At 42.9% G+C, this 23,654-nt stretch overlaps 1 non-coding gene across 1 annotated transcript in view; it reads right to left on the bottom strand.

Annotated features, from left to right (window-relative positions):
• Positions 1–5,448: 5,448 nt before the first annotated feature.
• The window catches only part of Gm3164, a 36,698-nt gene continuing 18,492 nt past the window's right edge, over positions 5,449–23,654 (bottom strand). The window contains exons 6-8 of the transcript XR_001781337.2: positions 17,579–17,761; positions 5,632–5,766; positions 5,449–5,483 (exon numbers count right to left, since the gene is read on the bottom strand). This is a non-coding gene — a transcript (predicted gene 3164). The remainder of the gene's footprint in view (positions 5,484–5,631; positions 5,767–17,578; positions 17,762–23,654) is intronic.

The following is a 23,654-nucleotide window of genomic DNA, read 5'->3' as shown; positions in this document are numbered from 1 at the left end:
AATTATAAGAAGGGGCAAAGTGTCCACACTTCAGTCTTAGTTCTTCTTGAGTTTCTTGTGTTTTGCAAATTGTATCTCATATCTTGGGTATTCTAAGTTTCTGGGATAATATCCACTTACCAGTGAGTACATATCATGTGAATTCTTTTGTGATTGGGTTACCTCACTCAGTATGATGCTACCTCCAGGTCCAACCATTTGGCTAGGAATTTCATAAATTCATTCTTTTTAAAAGCTGAGTAGTACTCCATTGTGTAAATGTACCACATTTTCTGTATCCATTCCTCTGTTGAGGGGCATCTGGGTCATTTCCAGCTTCTGGCTATAATAAATAAGGCTGCTATGAACATAGTGGAGCATGTGTGCTTCTTACCAGTTGGAACATCTTCTGGATATATGCCCAGGAGTGGTATTCTGGGATCCTCCAGTAGTCCTATGTCCAATTTTCTGAGGAACTGCCAGATTGATTTCCAGAGTGGTTGTACAAGCTTGCAATCCCACCAACAACGGAGAAATGTTCCTTTTTCTCCACATCCTTGCCAGCATCTGCTGTCACCAGAATTTTTGATCTTAGCCATTCTGACTGGTGTGAAGTGGAATCTCAGGGTTGTTTTGATTTGCATTTCCCTGATGATTAAGGATGCTGAACATTTTTCAAGTGCTTCTCTGCCATTCGGTATTCCTCAGGTGACAATTCTTTGTTTAGCTCTGAGCCCCACTTTTTAATGGTGTTATTGGATTTTCTGAAGTCCACCTTCTTGTGTTCTTTATACATATTGGTTATTAGTCCCCTATCCGATTTGGGATAGGTAAAGATCCTTTCCCAACCTATTGGTGGCCTTTTTGTCTTATTGACGGTGTCTTTTGCTTTACAGAAGCTTTGCAGTTTCATGAGGTCCCATTTGTCCATTCTCAATCTTACAGCACAAGCCATTCCTGTTCTATTCAGGAACTTTCCCCCTGTGCCCATATCTTCTATGCTTTTCCCCACTTTCTCCTCTATAAGTTTCATGGTCTCTGGTTTTATGTGGAATTCCTTGATCCACTTAGATTTGACCTTAGTACAAGGAGACAGGAATGGATCAATTCCCATTCTTCTACATGTTAACCGCCAGTAGTGCCAGCACCATTTTTTGAAAATGCTGTCTTTTCTCCACTGGATGGTTTTAGCTCCCTTGTCAAGGATCAAATGACCATAGGTGTGTGGGTTCATTTCTGTGTATTCAATTTTATTCCATTGGTCTACTTGTCTATCGTTATACCAAGACCATGCAATTTTTGATCACAATGCTCTGTAGTACAGCTTTAGGTCAGGCTACCAACAACAATTTTTAAAAAACCTTCTGAGGGATGGAATTACAAGCTTGTACCAAATCTGGTCAACTTTTGTATGTATTTCCGCCAGAGGTTCTTTTATCCTGGAGAACAGTTTTTGCTATCCTAGGTTTTTTGTAATTCCAGATGAATTTGCAGATTGCCCTTTCTAATTCATTGAAGAATTGAGTTGGAATTTTGATGAAGATTGCATTGAATCTGTAGATTGCATTTGACAAGATAGCCATTTTTACTATATTGATCCTGCCAATCCATGAGCATAGAAGATCTTTCCATCTTCTGAGATCTTCTTTAATTTCTTTCTTCAGAGACTTGAAGTTCTTATCATACAGATCTTTTACTTCCTTAGTTAGAGTCACACCAAGGTATTTTCTATTGGTTTTTACTCTTGTGAACAGTGTTGTTTCCCTAATTTCTTTCTCAGCCCATTTCAAAAGACCAAGTCAGAATCAGTGTCAATCTCTTACTCCCTGCAGATCAGGATGTTAGTTAGCTCTTAGCTGTTGCTCTAGCACTAGGCCTGCCTGTCTGCGGCCATACTTCCAACCATGATGACCTTGGACTATATGAAACTCTAAGCAAGCCCTCAGTTAAAAGCTTCATTGTATCTTACATTGTTTGTAGTATTTCATCACAGTAATAGAACAGTGACTACCACAGGCAGGAAAGAGTTTCTCTCAGCTTTCAGTTATAGACCATCATGAACTGAAGTCAGTGCATGACGCCATGGTGGAGCCCTGCTTACAGGCTTGCTCCTCATGGCTTGTTCAGCCTGCTTCCTTACACCACAGGACCACCTGCCAAGGCAACCCACTTCTTGCAGTGGGCTTAGCCTTACCACATCAATCCTTAAACAAGAAAATGCCCGACAGACTTGCCTACAGGCGAATATTAGACAATTATTTCAAACACCTCATGAGGAAGCTACATCCTTTTTATATTTCTTTTCAGGAACTTCCATGTTGTTTTGCCTGTGGCTCCACCAATTTACATTCTTGCCTGGAGTGCACACAGATATCCTTTGTGAGGCAGTGGACTGTGTCACCAGAGGACCATGACAACCGGTGACATTGCATAGAGTTTTCTATTGTGATGGGGTATCTAACTAGGCTCTAAGTGATTAGCCAATGAGCTTCCCTCCAATTCTGTGAAAGATATTCAATCTCTGGTTCACCCAGAGTAAGACTTGTGCATTTTCATCTACCCTGAATAAAACAGTTTAGACAAGCAAGGACTGTCTTCTTCATCAAAGACCTGAAGGGTGTGGGGGACAGTGGGCTGTGGGGGGATGGGGATGGCGGGGGTAAGGCTTAGACACACAGAGCTGTGGTTAAGTCTCCTGTAGAGGACCCCTCTTCTAGCCCCTCCATAGTCCTGGCACTCACCTGGAGCTAAGCTGAATTCCCCACACTGGGTTCATATATGGCTACTGGCTCCTGTTCCCAACTACTTGAAGTTCCCAGTGGTATCTGCATACACAAGAGGATTGGGACCACCATTTTCAACTCATCATGGTTCCCAGGAGCTTCTGGGTGCATAGGACTCCCCCTCCCCCCAACCCTGCTGTTTTCAGCCAGAGAAACACAGGCTGGGCCCCCTATCTGAGACTGTTTCAGCCTTCCCTGAGCAATGTGGCTCAGCACCCCAGGGGCTAGGAAGAAACACAGCCTAATATCCCTGAGTTTTGCCTTCCCCAAGTGGCACATTGGTGGCATTCCTAACCCCCAGAGGGAAGGCAGAGACACAGAATGATGCCTTTACTGTATGCTGTCAGCAGGGCCTGATCTCTCTGCTCTGTTTTTGATATCTGTGCTCACAGGTATGGGGTATGAGGCAGAATGTCACTGTGGTTGATTTGCACTTCCTTGGTACTTAGGAATAACAAACCCTTATCATAGAAATTAACATTTAGAGTCCTACTTGCTATCACGTGCCAACATACATCCTAATAGATTTATTAGTTGGTATGTTAAATGACTTTTTTTAATAGGAATTTCTTTCTTAGAGCTGCTATTGTGGCAATATCATAACCAAAGTACCTTTGGAAGGAAAGTTTATTTGACTTATACTTCCACAATACAGCTCATCATGGAAGGAATCTGGACAGGAACTCAAACAGTATAGAAATCTGGAGACAGGAGCTGATGCAGAGGCCACTGAGGAATGCTGCTTACTGGCTTGCTCCTTATGGCTTGCTCAACCTAATTTCTTATAGAACCTAGGACCACCAGGCAAGTGACGGCCCCACCCACAATGGGCTGGGCCCACATCCATCAATCTAATTAAGAAAATGTCCTATAGGTGTACCAACAGCATGATTTTGTGTTGGCATTTTCTCCATTGAGGTTCCCTCCTCTCAGATAACTTCAGCTGGTGCCAAGTTGACATTAAGTTAGCCAGCAGAGAATTGTTATGGCCAAAAGTTACTTTTCCAATGAAAGCAGTGATTCAGTGAGTTCATGTCCCTGGAGTTACCTGACATCAGCAAGTTGCCATCATCAGAACCCCCTTAGCAAATGCTCTCAACCGAACATTCTTTGAATCAGTGGCCAAAGTGGTGTTCCCCTAACAGCCAGAAGACCAGGACCACCAATCTGATCTGCTTGTAGTAGTCACTCTCTAACTCACTTGCAAACATCTGCAGCTTCATAGCAATCCATGCAGCAACCTTTCCTTTGAAACCTTCAAAACCACTACAAGAACAAACCTGAGAGCTGAGATTGACCTGAATTAATCTTGTGGTGAAAAAATAAACAGAGAGTAGTACTTCCTCCATCTCTGGTCCACGAAGAGATCAGCAAGCCGCTTTAAAAGTGAACATACAATGCAAAATCAAACCTCAGGAAAGAAATCAGTTGAAACAATTTGTCCTTAGTCAGGAACTCTTTCTTGAATGACTGGAGGACTTTTCCGGATGTCGGCTGGTCCATTTCTCCAGCTGTGAATATGTGATATTTAATGGCAGTTGATGATAGATGAGAGGCTTCATTCAATGTTTCAAAAGATTTTAAATCTCACAGATGAGAACATAGGCAAACCCAAGGATGAAGTGATATATCTTTTAAATTGATTCTTACAACTACTGCATCATAATGTCACTCTGTTGGGTTGGTTATTTATCTTGGTGCATTGGTTGTAGCTGTGTATCGTGCCGTGGTATCTTTTTCAAATATAAAAGATGAAAAACTTCTTCATTACAATCTACAGCTACAAAAACCTCCAGCAAAGTGGCTGGAGGCTCAGTGGTGGAGCATTTGCCTGCCGAATATGTCCAAGGCCCCAGACTCTAGCATCAGCAACACAAACAACATCAATAACAACAAGCCAACAACAAATGAACCATACAAACTACACACTGTTGGGCTGTAGAGGGAGAGAGTAAACTTAAATAATTTACTGTCACAGAAACGGTAGTTAAGCACCTCAGGTAACTATTACTGTCGTGAGATCCAAAGCACACAAAGATAATAATCAAAATATGGTTCTGAATACAATTTAATGTTTGTTATAATATTAACCGACAAGTAATACACAAATTTGGTAGATACCAGGGAACTTAATACATGTTCATCTCTTTCCTTCTCTCTACCAAAAGAATTATGAAAGAGAGAAAGAGAGAGAGAGAGAGAGAGAGAGAGAGAGAGAGAGAGAGAGAGAGAGAGAGAGAGAGAAAGAGAGAAAGAGAGAGAGAGAGAGAGAGAAAAGACATCAGCTTTTTTCCCCTGAGTTCTTCTGGGTCAGGCCAACTTGAAACTCACTGTATGCTGAGGATGAATTTCTGCTTCCCACATGTCTACCTGTAGAGTTCTGAGATTACAGACACGAGTCACCATACCTACACAGTGCTAGGAATTTAAACAAGGGCTTTGTATATACTAGCTAGGTAAACACTCCACCAACGGTGATACATCCCAACCTGTAAATTGCCACATTTTACAGAAAAGAAAAGAAACGAAAAGGAAAGGAAAGGAAAGGAAAGGAAAGGAAAGGAAAGGAAAGGAAAGGAAAGGAAAGGAAAGAGAAAAGGAAAGGAAAGAGAAAAGGAAAGAAAAAAGAAAAGGCAGGTACATTTCTAGATAGTAAGCAACAACTTTATTACTAACCTGAGATAAGAGTTGGTATCTGGTTTTATTACCACAATTGTTGCTCTGCAAGGAGAGAAAAATAATTAAAGCTTAAAATAATATGAAAAGTGAAGCCAGCTGACAATCGTATGGAGAAGGAAGCATCTGGTTTGGACTCAGGAAAAAGCCCACTCAGATAGAGCCCCCCTTCTCCCCGCACGCCATGGGTCACCTTGGGTGAAGGAGACTGGGTTGGCTGGAGGAAGAAAAGGCCCAGGAGCTGTCTTCCTGCAGACTTCCAAGAGAACAGAAAGAAATGCCTGGATTCCAGTCAGCTTTGCTGAGTTCTTGGAGAGGACCTTCATGCCTGCAAAGGAAAAGGTGAAACCTGAAGATACAGCTCCAAGTGACAAGGCTTGCTCTGAGGCTATGATAGCTGATGAAGAATTATGTTCCTCTTAAAGGCAATAAGAAAGGACCTGAAGAAAAATGAAGACTTAGGTACTCACAAAAGACTACCGCTTGCTTTCTTCCTGCTTCATTCTGAATATTGTCCAAAGATCAAGAGTGAATCACCGGGCTTGTCCACTGGGAATGCAGCAAGGAAATTGGGTGAGATGTGGTCTGAGCAGACAGCCCAAGATAGACCACCATGTGAAGAGAAGGCAGCTGAACTAAAGGAAGAATGAGATACAGGATATTGCATGCCTTGAGAGGGCAGAGGTGATGCAAGATAGAAGGGCCCTAGTGGGCCAGGAGGCTCAAGGAAGAATGAATAGATGAAGAAGGGGAGGAAGAGGAGAAGGAGAGGAGAAGATGGAGGAGGAAGAGGAAAAGGAGGATGTAGAAGAAGAAGGAGGAGGAGGATGCTAAAGAGAGGGGAGGAGGAAGAGGAGGAGCAGGAGGAGGAGGAGAAAATGAGGCAGAGGAAAACCAAATGGTTAGTCTGCGATTCCCATGGAACTTGTGGAGGCCCAGTTACCTATTTCGTTACAAATGTGAACCTTAAGTACGGCTTAACACTGGCTTCTCTATAAATATCATGCAGTTTTTTGTTTTGTACAGGATCCCTACCTACTTCAAGGCTCAGGAAACAGTATTGAAGAAGCTATGGAAAGAGTGAGTGTAAAAACCTGATGAATGGTGAGGAATACTGTGAGAGGCTGGCCTCTGAACACACCATGGCTGTTACACACACACATTCACAGCAGCTGTGTTTACCCATGCAAGCCCTTCACAAGATCCAGAGAGTTAAACTTTCCATTTTGGAGGGGGAGGGATTCTCAATACCCCAACCCCATCCCTTGCTGAGTTGCTAATGGCAACTGATAAAAGCTAAAGGACAGAGAGCCACTTTTCTTTGAGAAAGGTGGCCATTGGCAGGTTTCCCACGCCCCTTTGTATGCCCAGCAGGCATGCACGAATACAGGCAGCACCAGTTGGACTTAGTGGGTGATTTTATTAAAAAACATGAAGTTGGGAGGGATACAGGAGACTTGTTGAGGGAAGGGTGTTGATCGAAGAGTATGGAAGACAGGCTAGGGGCAGGAGGTGATGGTGGTAAGGCTAGAGGGAGTAACCAAGGAATGACTACAACTAAGATACATTGTATACACCTATGAATGGATTTTATTGAATGTTATCAGGATGTAGCTCAGTAGTGGGTGCTTGCAGTGCTAACTTAATATTCACAAGGTCCTGAGTTCAATCCCTAGTACTGTGGTAGAGAAAGAAGTTTTCAATACAGTCTGTAGCTCCCCCTCCCCCCAGGGTTTGTTTATGTGTTCATTTGTTTGTTTGAAACAGTTTCTCTGTCATCAAGCTAGGCTTATGCTCACACAGATCCCCCTGCTCCTGCCTCCTTGGTGATGCATTAATGGTTACTCCACCACCATCTGCAAGTTGGAGGTTTTTTGGAGGCTACTATATACTTAGATTTTTAAAGTTTTGATGTTGAGTGTTCATAAATACTTAGTAGTTTCTTTAATGTCTTGCATGTGGTAACAGGGCCAATTTCATAGGCATTCATACTACTAGTATCTCCTTTTTAAGGATGTTTGTAATACAATTGTGAACATTAAAATATAAAAAATATTACTAGAGAAAATCATGAATAATGTACATACTAGTTTATAAACAGAAGTGAAAATGTGAGGTGTGACATCACCGCCTATCTTTGCATCCTCCACTCTTTCTCCTGGCTCTGTTCCTCCTTTATGCAAGCTCATAGAAGTAAGGAAGGGAAGGAAGGAAGAAAGCAGGGAGGCAGGGAGGAAAAGAAAGGGGGGAGAGAGGGGTGGAGGGATGGATGGAGGGAGAGATGGAGGTAAAGGGAAGGAGGGAAGGGAAAGAGGAAACCCACATACACTATAATAAAAAAAGAATTATTCAGAGGCTCATGGTATCAACACTGTTCTCACAATAATGTATTCATTGTGAAACCATCTAAATATGTTTTCAAACATTGTTATACAAGGGTCTCATCATTTCCCTCCCATCTTTAAAGCCACCAAGAACTGACAGACTTCCCTTGCATTCTAACATACTGTTCAACCCAAAACATTTCAACTCTGTGGAAGTGAAAACGAAAAGCAAAATAAAACACAACATAGCCCAAGTCTGCAAGAGAACCCAGTTTAAAGAAAAGGTAATTCAAAATTCCTGATAATTATTCAGTCTTTAGAAATCATTTGAAAGGGTGGGAAGGATCAGGGGTTCAAGGCCTTTGAGAGACATTGCCTCACAAAGCCAAAGGAATAAAAACTACTTGCACCTTTGTGCCTATGTTACCCAGAACTAGTAGTGTCTCACTTGGATCCCCTGAGTGGCAGCTGTCACTCAGTTGAAATCTGAGTTTCTCTATGGGCCTTACAGGAGAGAGTGTCATCGTGGTACCCTCTGGGGTTGTTATGGTGGATGTGAAGAGAACATCTACTTCCTCCCTCAGCATTGCTGTGAGAATGTCCGGGAGATCACATGGTGTGCCCTATCTGAACATCTTGCCTGATCAACATAACCTTCTTAGATCACAGTCGCCTGTCCATACTTGACCAAAACAAAGCCTGAGACAGAGTGCTTAGAACAAAAAAAAAAAAAAAAAACAGTACACAGAATTAAACACGGGAGAGAAATGGAGAAAGTGGGCAGAATGACACAGGCACACATTTACAAAGCACCTGCCTTGCTCTGGGAACAGACAGAGTCAGATATGATTGGCCAGAGCAGTGGTTCTCCTCCTTTGTAATTGTCACTCTTTAATACAGTTCCTCATGACCTGAACCATAAAATTATTTCCATTGCTACTTCTTAACTGTAATTTTGCTATCGTTATGAGTCTTAATGTAAATATCTGATATGCAGGATATCCTGTACAGGGGTTGTGACCCACAGGTTGAGAAAGAACCACTGACATCGTGGTTGACAAAGCTGAGACTTTCAGTGCATTATAAACACGTGATATGCGAAACATTAAAATTGGGAAGCAGCAGAAACTCCATGCTTACAAACGCATTATAAGATCCTCCTGTTTAAAAAAGATTTTAAATGTGGTGATGTGTGGTACAGAAAATGTTCTCAAATGAATGTGATGGCCGTGGGGGTAAAACTACCATTCTAGAAGCTGAAATAAAGATGGTCACTATTTCTAAGCTCCCCTGGGCTAGCACCACCTCTCTGTCTCTCTGTCTCTCTCTGTCACTCTGTCTCTCTGTCTCTGTCTCTGTCTCTCTCTCTGTCTCTCTGTCTCTGTCGCTCTGTCTCTGTCTCTCTGTCTCTCTGTCTCTGTCTGTCTGTCTCTTTGTCTCTCTGTCTCCGTCTCTCTGTCTCTCTCTCTCTCTCTCACACACACACACACACACCTATGCACTTATTTCTCACTCTGGGGCTTTTTGTTTTACAGATGTGGGTGTTTTTTGGCTTATTTGGGTTATTTTTATAAGGAGACAGGTTCTGTTATGTTCTTCACACCTAATCCCTGACCTCAAACCATCCTCCTGCCTCAGTTTCCTGAGTAGCTGAATCTACAGCACACACCACCACGTTTGGGCATTTCAGACAGATGAGAGTACTTTTCTACCTAGTGCTTTCCTGACAAACGTTTTTTTTTTTTTTATTTTTGTTTCGATTTGCTTTTCTGAGATAGGGTTGAGCTTCATAGTCCTGACTGTGGATCAGGCAGACCTTGACATTGTTGGTGAACGTTTTTTTTTCCTAAAGTGTAGTTTGCCAATTTGTCCTATTGGCTATGCCCTTTGTCTTATAGAAGCTTTTCAGTTTCTTGTGGCCCATTTATAAATTTTGATGTTAGAATATGAGCTATTGGACTTCTGTTTATGACATTTATCCCCATTCCCATGAGTTTGAGGCTCTTTCCTGCTTTGTCTTCAGTTAGATTCAGTGAATCTGGTTTTATGTTGAGTTCTTTAATCCACCTGGCCTTGAGTATTGTGCCAGGTGACAAATATGGATCAACTTTCATTTTTCTACATACTTACTCCAATTTAGACCAGCGACATTTATTGAAGATGTTTCTTTTTGCATTGCATATTCATGACTTTGTCCATGATCAAGTGTCCATCAGTCTAGTTTAATTTCTCTGTCTTCAAATCATTTCTTTTTCTATTTTAAAACACTTTAATCTTACATTTCAAATGTTAGCTATTTTTCCGGTTTTCTGCCTAAAACCCACTTACCTCATGCCCCTTTGAACTGCTTCTATGAGGGTGCTCCACCACACAGTGCTCTCTTGCTAGCCTAGCATTCCTATACACCGGGGCATGGAGCTTTTAAAGGACCAAGGGCCTTTCCTCCCATTGATGTCCAACAAGGCTGTCATCTGGCACACATGTGCCTAGAGCCATGGGCCAGTCCATGTGTGATTGGTGGTTTAGTCCCTGGGATATCTAGGGGATATCTGGGGAAAGGAAGCAGCATGCAGTGTCGCACGGCTCTCTCTGAGGCAACTGCTAGAAACTGCTAAAACTGGAATAGGGATGTTTGTTTGTTTGTTTGTTTGTTTATTATAAGGTAGAGTTTGTACATGCCTGTAATTCCAGCACTCAGAATGTTTTTTTAAAAATTGTTGTAGTTAGTATTGCTGTTGTTTCTATTGGTTTTGTTTTGAACTCTCCCAGCTCTTTGCACTGGACCCAGAAAACTAAGCCCATGCTCTGTACAGTCCTATCATTCATGTTAATCAGTGATTTTATTCTTAGCAACCACTCCTCAGATGATCTCATTACTCACTTTCAAATAAGGAAAACAGTCATACAGGCATTAGTTTACTTGTATGGTCTCACATAACCAACTCATCATGACTGTAGAGTGGCATCCCAATCTTTGGAATACCCCAGCTTCTATTTTGGAGATGACAGGCCTCTGTGGAAGACTCCATTAGCTGGCAGAGGACCTGGAATGGCTGCCACCTGAAGGCCAAGGCTGCCCCTCCAGGGTCTCTGAATCTTGAGGCAGAACAGGAACACTTGGCCACAGCTGGTTCAGGTCTGTGTTTTGGATGAGACCTGAGACCTGGATGAACAGAATTCTCCTGAGTTCTGGTAAAGGTGAGAACAAACACTTAGACATGAGGAGAATATTAGATCTTTGGGATTTGTTAGTATTCCTGCTGTTTCTACTAATTTTAGTTTGAACTCTCCCAGCTATTTGCACTGGACCCAGAAAATTAAGCCCATACTCTGTACAGTCCTATCATTCATGTATTTATTGTAATCAACACAGTCATCAATAGTAAACTAAGTATATTGGTTCATGGTTATAGTCTACTCTACTAAAATAAATGATTTTGACTGATTAACAATTTCTAGTGACTGTGTGAGTACAGGAACACATAAGAAGATATTTAACTGAGAATTAGTAAGTAGTTGCCCCTTTTTCTTCATCCATACATAGTAATATGTAAAGACAGAGTTATTTTGAAAACAAGACCTCTGGGGGGAAAAAAAACATTCCACGAGCACATATTCAGCAAAAGTTTAAAGTACAAACCTGAACAGAATTATGACAATGACATCTGGTCCCTACTCTTAGATCAGTCTGCTGACGAGACTTTGAAGGAGATTCAACATGAGCCTAGGGAATCACAGTTTGTGCATCTTCAGGAAGTCATTTCAAAAGATTTCACAGTAAAAGTGAAGTGCTTAAGAAAGCATGAAAATATTGTTTCTCCAAGGAAGAAATCCTACCTCACTTCTCTAAGGAAAAAGCAAGATTAAAGGTAATTCTAATTTTAAAATCAGTATATGTCATTTGAGTGCAAAGATGCATCTGTGAGCCCACATCTGCAGAGCTTAAGAATGTCTAGACAACAGGATCTCAGCATTGAACATGTCCTGCATCTTCTTCACACGCTCAGTCCCAGCTGCATCCTTGTCCTTGATCATTAAAGCTATAAGGATACAGGTGTAAAATTCTGGGATCCTGTGACCCTGAGATTCTGGGTGTGTCTCAGTTCCTGGGAGACAAGTTGCCTGTGAGACTCTAAGATTCTTGTGTGACTAACTCCTGGGATTCTGGGATCCTGGGATTCTAAGATCCTGGTCATGATAGAGTGAGTGTGTGGAGTGGAGCCTCTTCTGTGGGCTGTGGGACTGTCCTCTGGGTTTTTACCCAAGGTAGACAAGTGCTAGAGTAAACATATGCAAGAAATGATGCGAGCAGTCCTGGGACAGGTGGTGAAAAACTAAAGTTACTTAGTCTCAGCATCCAGAGTAGAGTGGTAGAGGCTATGGCTCTTCTTGGTTGTTTGTCATGCTATTGAGCAGCCACCTCCTTATGTATTGTCCCTGATGCAGATGTTGCATGACAATCTATAGATGGCCAAGAATCTAAACTTGCTGATACTCAGTGCAATCTACAGTTGTTAGGTTTATCATCTTGTGGTATTAGGATATTTGATCTCTTTGTCTATTTTTACTTGCTGTAAAAAGAGCCTAAGGCAGCTCCTCATAACTCTCTGTGAGTGCTCAGCATAGCACATTCCTGGTTTGGTAATGTTTTCAATTACAGTGTTAATCTGACCCCTTACACTAGGATTTTTAGAGTCATATAGCACTTAACTAATAACAACCTTTCTACGGGTCAACTGATTGCAGAATGATAACAGCCACGTTCCCCTTTTGGTCCTCTTCTTAAGCTTGTCTTAAACTTGAAAAATCCTAAAAGTTACTCTCACGTCTTATTGTCCCCAAATGACAGAGGAGTCTGACTTGCTGTGTCCCTTTCAAGTCGGGTAACAACGATGTTTTATAGGCTATGTAGTATATAAATTGCCTTGAATCTGCACTAGCTCCATTAGGTTCATAGCAGCCTTAATCATGATAGCCAGTAGCTGGAAAGAACCAAGATGTCCATCAACAGAGGAATGGATACAGAAAATATGGTACATTTGTACAATGAAGAACTACTCAGCTATTGAAAAGAATGAATTCATGAAATTTTTAGACAAATGGATGGATCTGTAGGATATCATCCTGAGTAAGGTAATCCAATCACAAAGGAACACGTATGACATGTACTTGCTGATAAGAGGATATTAGCCCAGAACCTTGGAATACCCAAGATACAAAACGCAAAGCATACAAAACTCAAGAAAAAGGAAGACCAAAGTGAGGATACTTTGATCCTTATTAGAATGAGGAACAAAATAACCATGGAAGGAGTGACAGCAACATAATGTGAAGCAGAGACTGAAGGAATGACCATCCAGAGACTGCTTCACCTGGGGATCCATCCCATAAACAACCAGAAAAACCAGACACTACTACGGATGCCAACAAGAGATTGCTGACAGGAGCCTGATATAGCTGCCAACTGAGAGGTTCTGCCAGTGCCTGACAAATACAGAAGTACATGCTCACAGCCATCAATTGGTCAGAGCACAGGGTCCCCAGTGAAGGAGCTAGAGAGAGGACCTATGGAGCTGAAGGGTTTAGAGCCCCATAAGAGGAACAACTATATGAACTAACCAGAACCTCCAGAGATCACTTGGACTAAACCACCAAACAAAGAAAACACATGATGGATCTCATTGCTCTAGGTAAATGTGTAGAGGAGGATGGCCTGGTTGGTCATCACCGGGAGGAGAGTCCTTGGTCCTATGAATGTTCTATGCCCCAGTAGAGGGGCATGCCTAGGACAGGAGGAAGGGAGTGTGTGAGTTGGTGAGCAGGGGTTGGTGTAGTAAACAGGGGATCTTCAGAGGGGAAACTAGGAAAGGGTTTAGCATTTGAAATGTAAGTAAAGAAAATATCAAATAAAAAAGGCATTTGTTAGAATTTTATAGGATGATACCTCATTACAATCTTCATTGTTTTTGAATGATGTTTTTTGGCAGACACAGGTGAATCATAAAGCAATAAAATGAACATTGAAGGACCCCCACAGAAACCTATCCCCCAAAAGATTGTGGAATTTATTATCTCTACTTGCAGTTTCCAGTGATTGTATATTTGAACGAAAGCAGAAGCATACACTGCTGTGTTTTCTGACAGCTTTTTATTCCCTTAGACTATGCTTTGATTTAATGAGAGCTATTACAGAAAAACTGATGTATTTGCCATTAATGCGTTCAACACCATCATCCACAGTATTTTCACAGTAGCTAAATATTTGACAGCAACGATGCAGCATGGGTAAGTTTTCCATCATTAAGTTCCTATCCAGACAGTTGGACATACTCTCCATACTGAATGTATGAAGGACTTTGTAGTTCAGTCTGGCTCAGGAGAAACTATGGAGCCCAAGTCCCATGAAGAGTGCAGAGATCCATCTGGGTCTGATATCTGTGGGATTTCATGATCACACCTGAAATAACAAGGCTCTTAGAGTGAAGAGTTGGAGATCACTGTGTTAGTCATAAGAATAAATGCAATGTACTCAATTGTAACTGAAAGCTGACAGTCAATATGTACTGTGTATAATCTTATCAAAATATCAAATTACTTAAAAGAACAATAAATAACCAATAAATAACAAAACTTTGAATGAAAACAAGAAAAACCAAATACCTAAACTAATCAAAACTCAAACCAAAATCAAACCACAAAAATTGTGCAAAGCAAAATTCTTAGTCTGCTCATTTTGTAGCACAGACTTACAGCCTGTGGCTGTCCTTGGCAACTTAGTAGAAAAGCAGTTCCTGGAGGTAGCAAACTTTGCAGGAGAAATTTAAGCAACACTCTCCTTTTGGAGTGTGGGTCTGAAGGATATGGCCTCCCAAGTCAAAGCAGAACACATGTTGTAAACTTGGATCCAAGGATTTACAATTTTGTTGACTGATCTCCATGGAATTATTGATGATGACCCATCAGGAAAAGATAAATTTGCACTCAGATTCTTCCTGGATGCCCAGCAGCTCTTGATGTGTCTCAGCACTTCTCTGAGTCCCTTTAAATGTGCACTCTTCCTGGGCCAGAGGCTAGATGAAATTAAGGCCTGTTCATACCAAAAAAACAAAATAAAGGAGGAGCATACAGCCCATTACAGCCATGGTTATTAGGGATGAGAGGCAACAGTGGTGTATTTCCTGTGCACACTCAGTGCTCTTCCTCCAGCACTTCTCTTTGAGGGAGATCATGTCCTGGTCTGTGCCATGTTCTGCTTTCTGCTGGACTATTTCACACGTAGGGAAGAAAGAAACAAAGGCCAGTTAAGCATTTGTAAATTGAGCTGTCTCTCCCAGAACAGCTCTATTCAGCTGGACAAACCAACATGTCCTATCAGCTAAGATCATAACGTGCATCCCAAGTGTCATAGAGCACCTGATCTTGGAATTGTTTCTCACCTTTTAAAAACTGCTAGAATTGGAACTGTCAGCTACACATTATACTGGAGTTCTAAAAAACACCACATTTCCCCAGTTGTGTGGGTATATTATATTGAGTAATAACATTGTAGCAATGTTTGAATGTGAGTTCAAGAGAGATGTGTGCTACCTAGAAACCATGTGGATTCCTTATGGGGTGGGAGCATGCCCTGAACTGAAGTGAAGGCTATGATTATTTCTCCAGTGCAGGAACCTCACAGGGTTCCTCTTGTCAATCCCTCTATCTGCAAATAACCAGAGACACCATACAACACACTACCCATGGCTACTTCATGGGTCCTAGAATCTGCAAGAGTGTGCTAAATAAAAATATTCCCAAGGCTGGGCAATGAACCTTAAAAGTGATGGTCATGAAGAAACAGAACAACACCCCTGTACATCTATGACTATTGTAGGGCAAACTCTCAAACACACATAATATTTGTGTTTATGCCATACAAGCATATTGTTTTGCAGTGACCTGTATAGTTTCACAGTTAATACAAATATAAAAATCTCCCAGGATACTTTGCAGGCATAAAAAAACAAATCTTGAATGGGAAAGGTACTTAGTGGGCATAGCATATAGGCAGAGCAGTCAGTGATATGCTTTCCACTCATAAACCGGTCTGGGAATCAGGGTTCTTGTACTATTATCCAATCTGGCTCAACAAGTTCCCAAGGCTGTGTAGAATAGGTTTGTTTCCCAGCCTAGGCTCACATGTTGGTGGTGGACCAGCCTCTTGTTCTTGTTCCCTGTTTCAGACTTGTCCTAAAGTAAACAATTTCTTCCAATAGGATCTCCCTTTTCCATCACCTAACTGACTTGGTGTCCAAAGGCATGAGCCCAGAGTAATAGGAACTGTTTATAACCAGGATCCAAAAGAAACGTTTTCTCCCCAGAATGTGACTGTGTCAGGGCTATTTTGAGTAGGATAAGGCTGACTAGTTGAAGGACAAATGCTTGCATGGATTATCTCACACTGAGTTCATGGAAGGGCTGCACCACACAGGGCCTTTTCAAACTTCAGCAGATGGACATCAGGATAACTTCTCCCTTCAGGGCTGCTCTGAGGACCACTACAACCCTGAGCACCTAGACTCTGTGGATAACTCCTCTTTGTTCTGGAAGCACTGGGTCAAAGAGGACTTCTTTTCCACTTTCTGAACATGGTTTCTAACAGACATAACCAGTTTTATACTACCAGAACTGTGTGAAGGTCCTCATTTCTCCCAACCCCCACTGAGGCTGATTGAGACACAGGTCGGAAAAACCATGCATACACAAAAAGAAACACACAGACACACAGTCACAGACACACACACAAGCACACGCAGACTTATTCACATAAAATCATAACTGAGCAGAAAACAATGAGGTATCTGTTATGGATCAGGACCAAGATAATTCAGACTATGCAGAGGTAATGTTTCAAGGGAGACCCAAGGATTCTGCGATTATTTTAGAGGAAGAAAAAGCACGAGAGAAGCGGGGTCATAGTGGCACACTCCTTTAATCCCAGCACTTGGGAGGCAGAGGCAGGCAGATTTCTGAGTTTGAGGCCAGCCGGGTATACAGAGTGAGTTCCAGGACAGCCAGTTTGAACAGAGAAACCCTGTCTGGGGGGAGGGGGGGAGGGAAACATCTAACAATGGTCCAATTTGGGGGCATATATTAAGAAATTTTTTCATGAAGCCTCAGAAATCACACACCAAACCTGAGCCTGTGTGAAGCCTTTCTATCATCTCTGGTCATCCAGCCAACTCCAGACTCTAAGGCCCAGGAATGACCACTCCAACAGCACTCAAAGAAAATTGAACTGACAAGCTGCTACTCAGGCTCTCTCAGTGTGAACCAAGATATATGAAGCCTGAAGAGACCATTTTGAGATAGAGCAGAAAAGGGGGGAATAGAAAAGCCACCAAAAGACAGTAATGAAATCCACTTATTTGTCAATTAAACTAGGCTGTCATCCCTGCAAACTATTTCCTACCTAGAATCTCACAAGTTCCCTGTAAAGCAAATGAGCTACAGGCCTTTACTTCTTCCCTCAAAGCTCTTGCTATTCTCAAGAAGGGCTCCAACACAGCACCCTTCAAACTTAAGGCATATAGTGTTGTGATGTCTAATCAACCTATCTCCCTTAGTGATTATAGCAGAGCAGGAACATTTGCATTCCAAATATGCAGTTTCTTGAACCAGGCTACCTCCACAGAGAGCCCTGTAGATGATCACATAAACAAACACTTGGAGGAGACATAGGTGAGTGCCTGGAGAAGTTGGTGGGCTATTACATTTGATTGTCTATGTTTATGTTTAGACATGAGGGCAATCTGCCTCTGATACACATCATCCTACCTGCTGTTCCTTGGCACTTGGGACACAGATGTTCTATCTGGCATCCTCAGAGAACCTCTTTTCTTCCCCACAGGACACTTGTGGCCAGCCTGCTCCACCAGCAGCCTTCTGTTCTCATTCAGTAATATCCTTACGTTTTCGTGGAGTTGAGTGCACTCACGGAGGAGGTGGTCCTCCTTAATGCTGATCCACAAAGAAAAATTGGTGATTCCCAGCCAGATTCCATTGGCTTGCCACTCCTACAAGTCCTATGATCCCTGCAAGGGCCCTGATTCCCAGACAGCCCCCAGGAGAGTCCACAGTTACATAGGAGCACCAAACAGAGGCAGGTCATATCAAGATACCAGCCATATTCCACAGGACTCAACAAACTTCTAAAAACCCTGACACCAAGAGTACACCATATACATGACAGAAGAGGAAATGTTCCTCATGGTTGATTATAGGTCTGTGGTACCATAAAACCTTCAGCAGGGAGAGGGCTTAGCCCCTCTGAGAGAGGTGAGACGACCAAACAGGTGTCCAATCTTTACATTTTTGTTGGGAATCCTAGATCTTTTAATCTGTGGTCAGAAACCCAGAGGTTCAGGGTTCCTGGATATTCCCAGCGTGGTGGAAAAGTTTTCTATGTAGAGGATCTTGAATTTGGAAGAATAAAGATTGGAGTGTCTTGGACACTCTTCACACTTAGGACACCTGTGTCCAAGAGGTACAAATCCAAGACCCTTGCCTCAGGGCAGGGTTCCTAAATAAAAAACAGATAGCATAGAACCAGAACCCTTGCTTTTGTTCAAAGTCCTAAAAGGACAGAAGCATTCCCTGCCTAGTTCTGGGGTGTTGGGAGCCGCGCCCACATTCGCCGTTACAAGATGGCGCTGACAGCTGTGTTCTAAGTGGTAAACAAATAATCTGCGCATATGCCGAGGGTTGTTCTCCACTCCATGTGCTCTGCCTTCCCCGTGACGTCAACTCGGCCGATGGGCTGCAGCCAATCAGGGAGTGACACGTCCTAGGCGAAATATAACTCTCCTAAAAAAGGGACGGGGTTTCGTTTTCTCACTCTCTTGCTTCTTACACTCTGGCTCCTGAAGATGTAAGCAATAAAGCTTTGCCGCAGAAGATTCTGGTTTGTTGCGTCTTTCCTGGCCGGTCGTGAGAACGCGTTTAATAACAATTGGTGCCGAATTCCGGGACGAGAAAAAACTCGGGACTGGCGCAAGGAAGATCCCTCATTCCAGAACCAGAACTGCGGGTCGCGGTAATAAAGGTTCCCGTAAAGCAGACTGTTAAGAAGGATTCAACTGTATGAATTCAGAACTTTTCAGCTGGGGAACGGCGGTAACCCGTAAGTATAGCTTTACGAGGTACGCCTGGCCTTGAACTTTCTAAGGAAATTCAAGACAGTCTATCAGAAGTAAAGTGGAAAATAGCTTTATAAGATATGTTTGGCCTTGAATTTTTTCTGGTGTTAGGAGCCCTTTTGTTCCTTTTCACATGTTATCAAGTGATTAAGATAGGGCGGATTCTAGATGAAATTCAGGACAAGCTATCAGAAGTAAAGTGGGGAGAGAGAGTAGGAACAAAGAGGAAATATGGTACACAAAATAAGTATACAGGCCTTTCCAAGGGTCTTGAACCCGAGGAAAAGTTAAGGTTAGGTAGGAATACCTGGAGAGAGATTAGAAGAAAAAGAGGAAAAAGGGAAAAGAAGAAAGATCAATTAGCGGAGGTCTCTAGGAAAAGGAGCCTGTGCTCATCGCTGGATGGGCTCGGGGAGCCAGCTCTTGGTAGCTCTGAATCAGATGAAGAATTCTCCTCTGAAGAAACAGACTGGGAGGAAGAAGCAGCTCATTATGAGAAAAAAGGGTACCAGCCAGGTAAAGTGCTAGCTAATCAGTTAAGGAAGCCAAAAGCGGCTGGCGAAGGCCAGTTTGCTGATTGGCCTCAGGGCAGTCGGCTTCAAGGTCCGCCCTATGCGGAGTCCCCGCCCTGCGTAGTGCGTCAGCCCTGCGCAGAGAGGCAGTGCGCAGAGAGGCAGTGCGCAGACTCATTCATTCCCAGAGAGGAACAAAGGAAAATACAACAGGCATTTCCGGTCTTTGAAGGAGCCGAGGGTGGGCATGTCCACGCTCCGGTAGAATACTTACAAATTAAAGAAATTGCCGAGTCGGTCCGTAAATACGGAACCAATGCTAATTTTACCTTGGTGCAGTTAGACAGGCTTGCCGGCATGGCACTAACTCCTGCCGACTGGCAAACGGTTGTAAAAGCCGCTCTCCCTAGTATGGGCAAATATATGGAATGGAGAGCGCTTTGGCACGAAGCTGCACAAGCGCAGGCCCGAGCAAACGCAGCTGCTTTGACTCCAGAGCAGAGAGATTGGACTTTTGACTTGTTAACGGGTCAGGGAGCTTATTCTGCTGATCAGACAAACTACCATTGGGGAGCTTATGCCCAGATTTCTTCCACGGCTATTAGGGCCTGGAAGGCGCTCTCTCGAGCAGGTGAAACCACTGGGCAGTTAACAAAGATAATCCAGGGACCTCAGGAATCCTTCTCAGATTTTGTGGCCAGAATGACAGAGGCAGCAGAGCGTATTTTTGGAGAGTCAGAGCAAGCTGCGCCTCTGATAGAACAGCTAATCTATGAGCAAGCCACAAAGGAGTGCCGAGCGGCCATAGCCCCAAGAAAGAACAAAGGCTTACAAGACTGGCTCAGGGTCTGTCGAGAGCTTGGGGGACCTCTCACCAATGCAGGCTTAGCGGCCGCCATCCTCCAATCTCAGAACCGCTCCATGAGCAGAAATGATCAGAGGACATGTTTTAATTGCGGAAAGCCTGGGCATTTTAAGAAAGATTGCAGAGCTCCAGATAAACAGGGAGGGACTCTCACTCTTTGCTCTAAGTGTGGCAAGGGTTATCATAGAGCTGACCAGTGTCGCTCTGTGAGGGATATAAAGGGCAGAGTCCTTCCCCCACCTGATAGTCAATCAACTGATGTGCCAAAAAACGGGTCATCGGGCCCTCGGTCCCAGGGCCCTCAAAGATATGGGAACCGGTTTGTCAGGACCCAGGAAGCAGTCAGAGAGGCGACCCAGGAAGACCCACAAGGGTGGACCTGCGTGCCGCCTCCGACTTCCTATTAATGCCTCAAATGAGTATTCAGCCGGTGCCAGTGGAGCCTATACCATCCTTGCCCCCGGGAACCATGGGCCTTATTCTCGGCCGGGGTTCACTCACCTTGCAGGGCTTAGTAGTCCACCCTGGAGTTATGGATTGTCAACATTCCCCTGAAATACAGGTCCTGTGCTCAAGCCCTAAAGGCGTTTTTTCTATTAGTAAAGGAGATAGGATAGCTCAGCTGCTGCTCCTCCCTGATAATACCAGGGAAAAATCTGCAGGACCTGAGATAAAGAAAATGGGCTCCTCAGGAAATGATTCTGCCTATTTGGTTGTATCTTTGAATAATAGACCTAAGCTCTGCCTTAAGATTAACGGAAAAGAGTTTGAAGGCATCCTTGATACCGGAGCAGATAAAAGTATAATCTCTACACATTGGTGGCCCAAAGCATGGCCCACCACAGAGTCATCTCATTCATTACAGGGCCTAGGATATCAATCATGTCCCACTATAAGCTCCATTGCCTTGACGTGGGAATCCTCTGAAGGGCAGCAAGGGAAATTCATACCTTATGTGCTCCCACTCCCGGTTAACCTCTGGGGAAGGGATATTATGCAGCATTTGGGCCTTATTTTGTCCAATGAAAACGCCCCATCGGGAGGGTATTCAACTAAAGCAAAAAATATCATGGCAAAGATGGGTTATAAAGAAGGAAAAGGGTTAGGACATCAAGAACAGGGAAGGATAGAGCCCATCTCACCTAATGGAAACCAAGACAGACAGGGTCTGGGTTTTCCTTAGCGGCCATTGGGGCAGCACGACCCATACCATGGAAAACAGGGGACCCAGTGTGGGTTCCTCAATGGCACCTATCCTCTGAAAAACTAGAAGCTGTGATTCAACTGGTAGAGGAACAATTAAAATTAGGCCATATTGAACCCTCTACCTCACCTTGGAATACTCCAATTTTTGTAATTAAGAAAAAGTCAGGAAAGTGGAGACTGCTCCATGACCTCAGAGCCATTAATGAGCAAATGAACTTATTTGGCCCAGTACAGAGGGGTCTCCCTGTACTTTCCGCCTTACCACGTGGCTGGAATTTAATTATTATAGATATTAAAGATTGTTTCTTTTCTATACCTTTGTGTCCAAGGGATAGGCCCAGATTTGCCTTTACCATCCCCTCTATTAATCACATGGAACCTGATAAGAGGTATCAATGGAAGGTCTTACCACAGGGAATGTCCAATAGTCCTACTATGTGTCAACTTTATGTACAAGAAGCTCTTTTGCCAGTGAGGGAACAATTCCCCTCTTTAATTTTGCTCCTTTACATGGATGACATCCTCCTGTGCCATAAAGACCTTACCATGCTACAAAAGGCATATCCTTTTCTACTTAAAACTTTAAGTCAGTGGGGTTTACAGATAGCCACAGAAAAGGTCCAAATTTCTGATACAGGACAATTCTTGGGCTCTGTGGTGTCCCCAGATAAGATTGTGCCCCAAAAGGTAGAGATAAGAAGAGATCACCTCCATACCTTAAATGATTTTCAAAAGCTGTTGGGAGATATTAATTGGCTTAGACCTTTTTTAAAGATTCCTTCCGCTGAGTTAAGGCCTTTGTTTAGTATTTTAGAAGGAGATCCTCATATCTCCTCCCCTAGGACTCTTACTCTAGCTGCTAACCAGGCCTTACAAAAAGTGGAAAAGGCCTTACAGAATGCACAATTACAACGTATTGAGGATTCGCAACCTTTCAGTTTGTGTGTCTTTAAGACAGCACAATTGCCAACTGCAGTTTTGTGGCAGAATGGGCCATTGTTGTGGATCCATCCAAACGTATCCCCAGCTAAAATAATAGATTGGTATCCTGATGCAATTGCACAGCTTGCCCTTAAAGGCCTAAAAGCAGCAATCACCCACTTTGGGCAAAGTCCATATCTTTTAATTGTACCTTATACCGCTGCACAGGTTCAAACCTTGGCAGCCACATCTAATGATTGGGCAGTTTTAGTTACCTCCTTTTCAGGAAAAATAGATAACCATTATCCAAAGCATCCAATCTTACAGTTTGCCCAAAATCAATCTGTTGTGTTTCCACAAATAACAGTAAGAAACCCACTTAAAAATGGGATTGTGGTATATACTGATGGATCAAAAACTGGCATAGGTGCCTATGTGGCTAATGGTAAAGTGGTATCCAAACAATATAATGAAAATTCACCTCAAGTGGTAGAATGTTTAGTGGTTTTAGAAGTTTTAAAAACCTTTTTAGAACCCCTTAATATTGTGTCAGATTCCTGTTATGTGGTTAATGCAGTAAATCTTTTAGAAGTGGCTGGAGTGATTAAGCCTTCCAGTAGAGTTGCCAATATTTTTCAGCAGATACAATTAGTTTTGTTATCTAGAAGATTTCCTGTTTATATTACTCATGTTAGAGCCCATTCAGGCCTACCTGGCCCCATGGCTCTGGGAAATGATTTGGCAGATAAGGCCACTAAAGTGGTGGCTGCTGCCCTATCATCCCCGGTAGAGGCTGCAAGAAATTTTCATAACAATTTTCATGTGACGGCTGAAACATTACGCAGTCGTTTCTCCTTGACAAGAAAAGAAGCCCGTGACATTGTTACTCAATGTCAAAGCTGCTGTGAGTTCTTGCCAGTTCCTCATGTGGGAATTAACCCACGCGGTATTCGACCTCTACAGGTCTGGCAAATGGATGTTACACATGTTTCTTCCTTTGGAAAACTTCAATATCTCCATGTGTCCATTGACACATGTTCTGGCATCATGTTTGCTTCTCCGTTAACCGGAGAAAAAGCCTCACATGTGATTCAACATTGTCTTGAGGCATGGAGTGCTTGGGGGAAACCCAGACTCCTTAAGACTGATAATGGACCAGCTTATACGTCTCAAAAATTCCAGCAGTTCTGCCGTCAGATGGATGTTACCCA

Source organism: Mus musculus, chromosome 14, assembly GCF_000001635.26.
Source record: "Mus musculus strain C57BL/6J chromosome 14, GRCm38.p6 C57BL/6J".
Classification (NCBI taxonomy): Eukaryota; Metazoa; Chordata; class Mammalia; order Rodentia; family Muridae; genus Mus; species Mus musculus.
The sequence above is the reverse complement of the archived record's forward strand: the minus strand, read 5'-3'. Positions and strand labels throughout refer to the sequence as shown.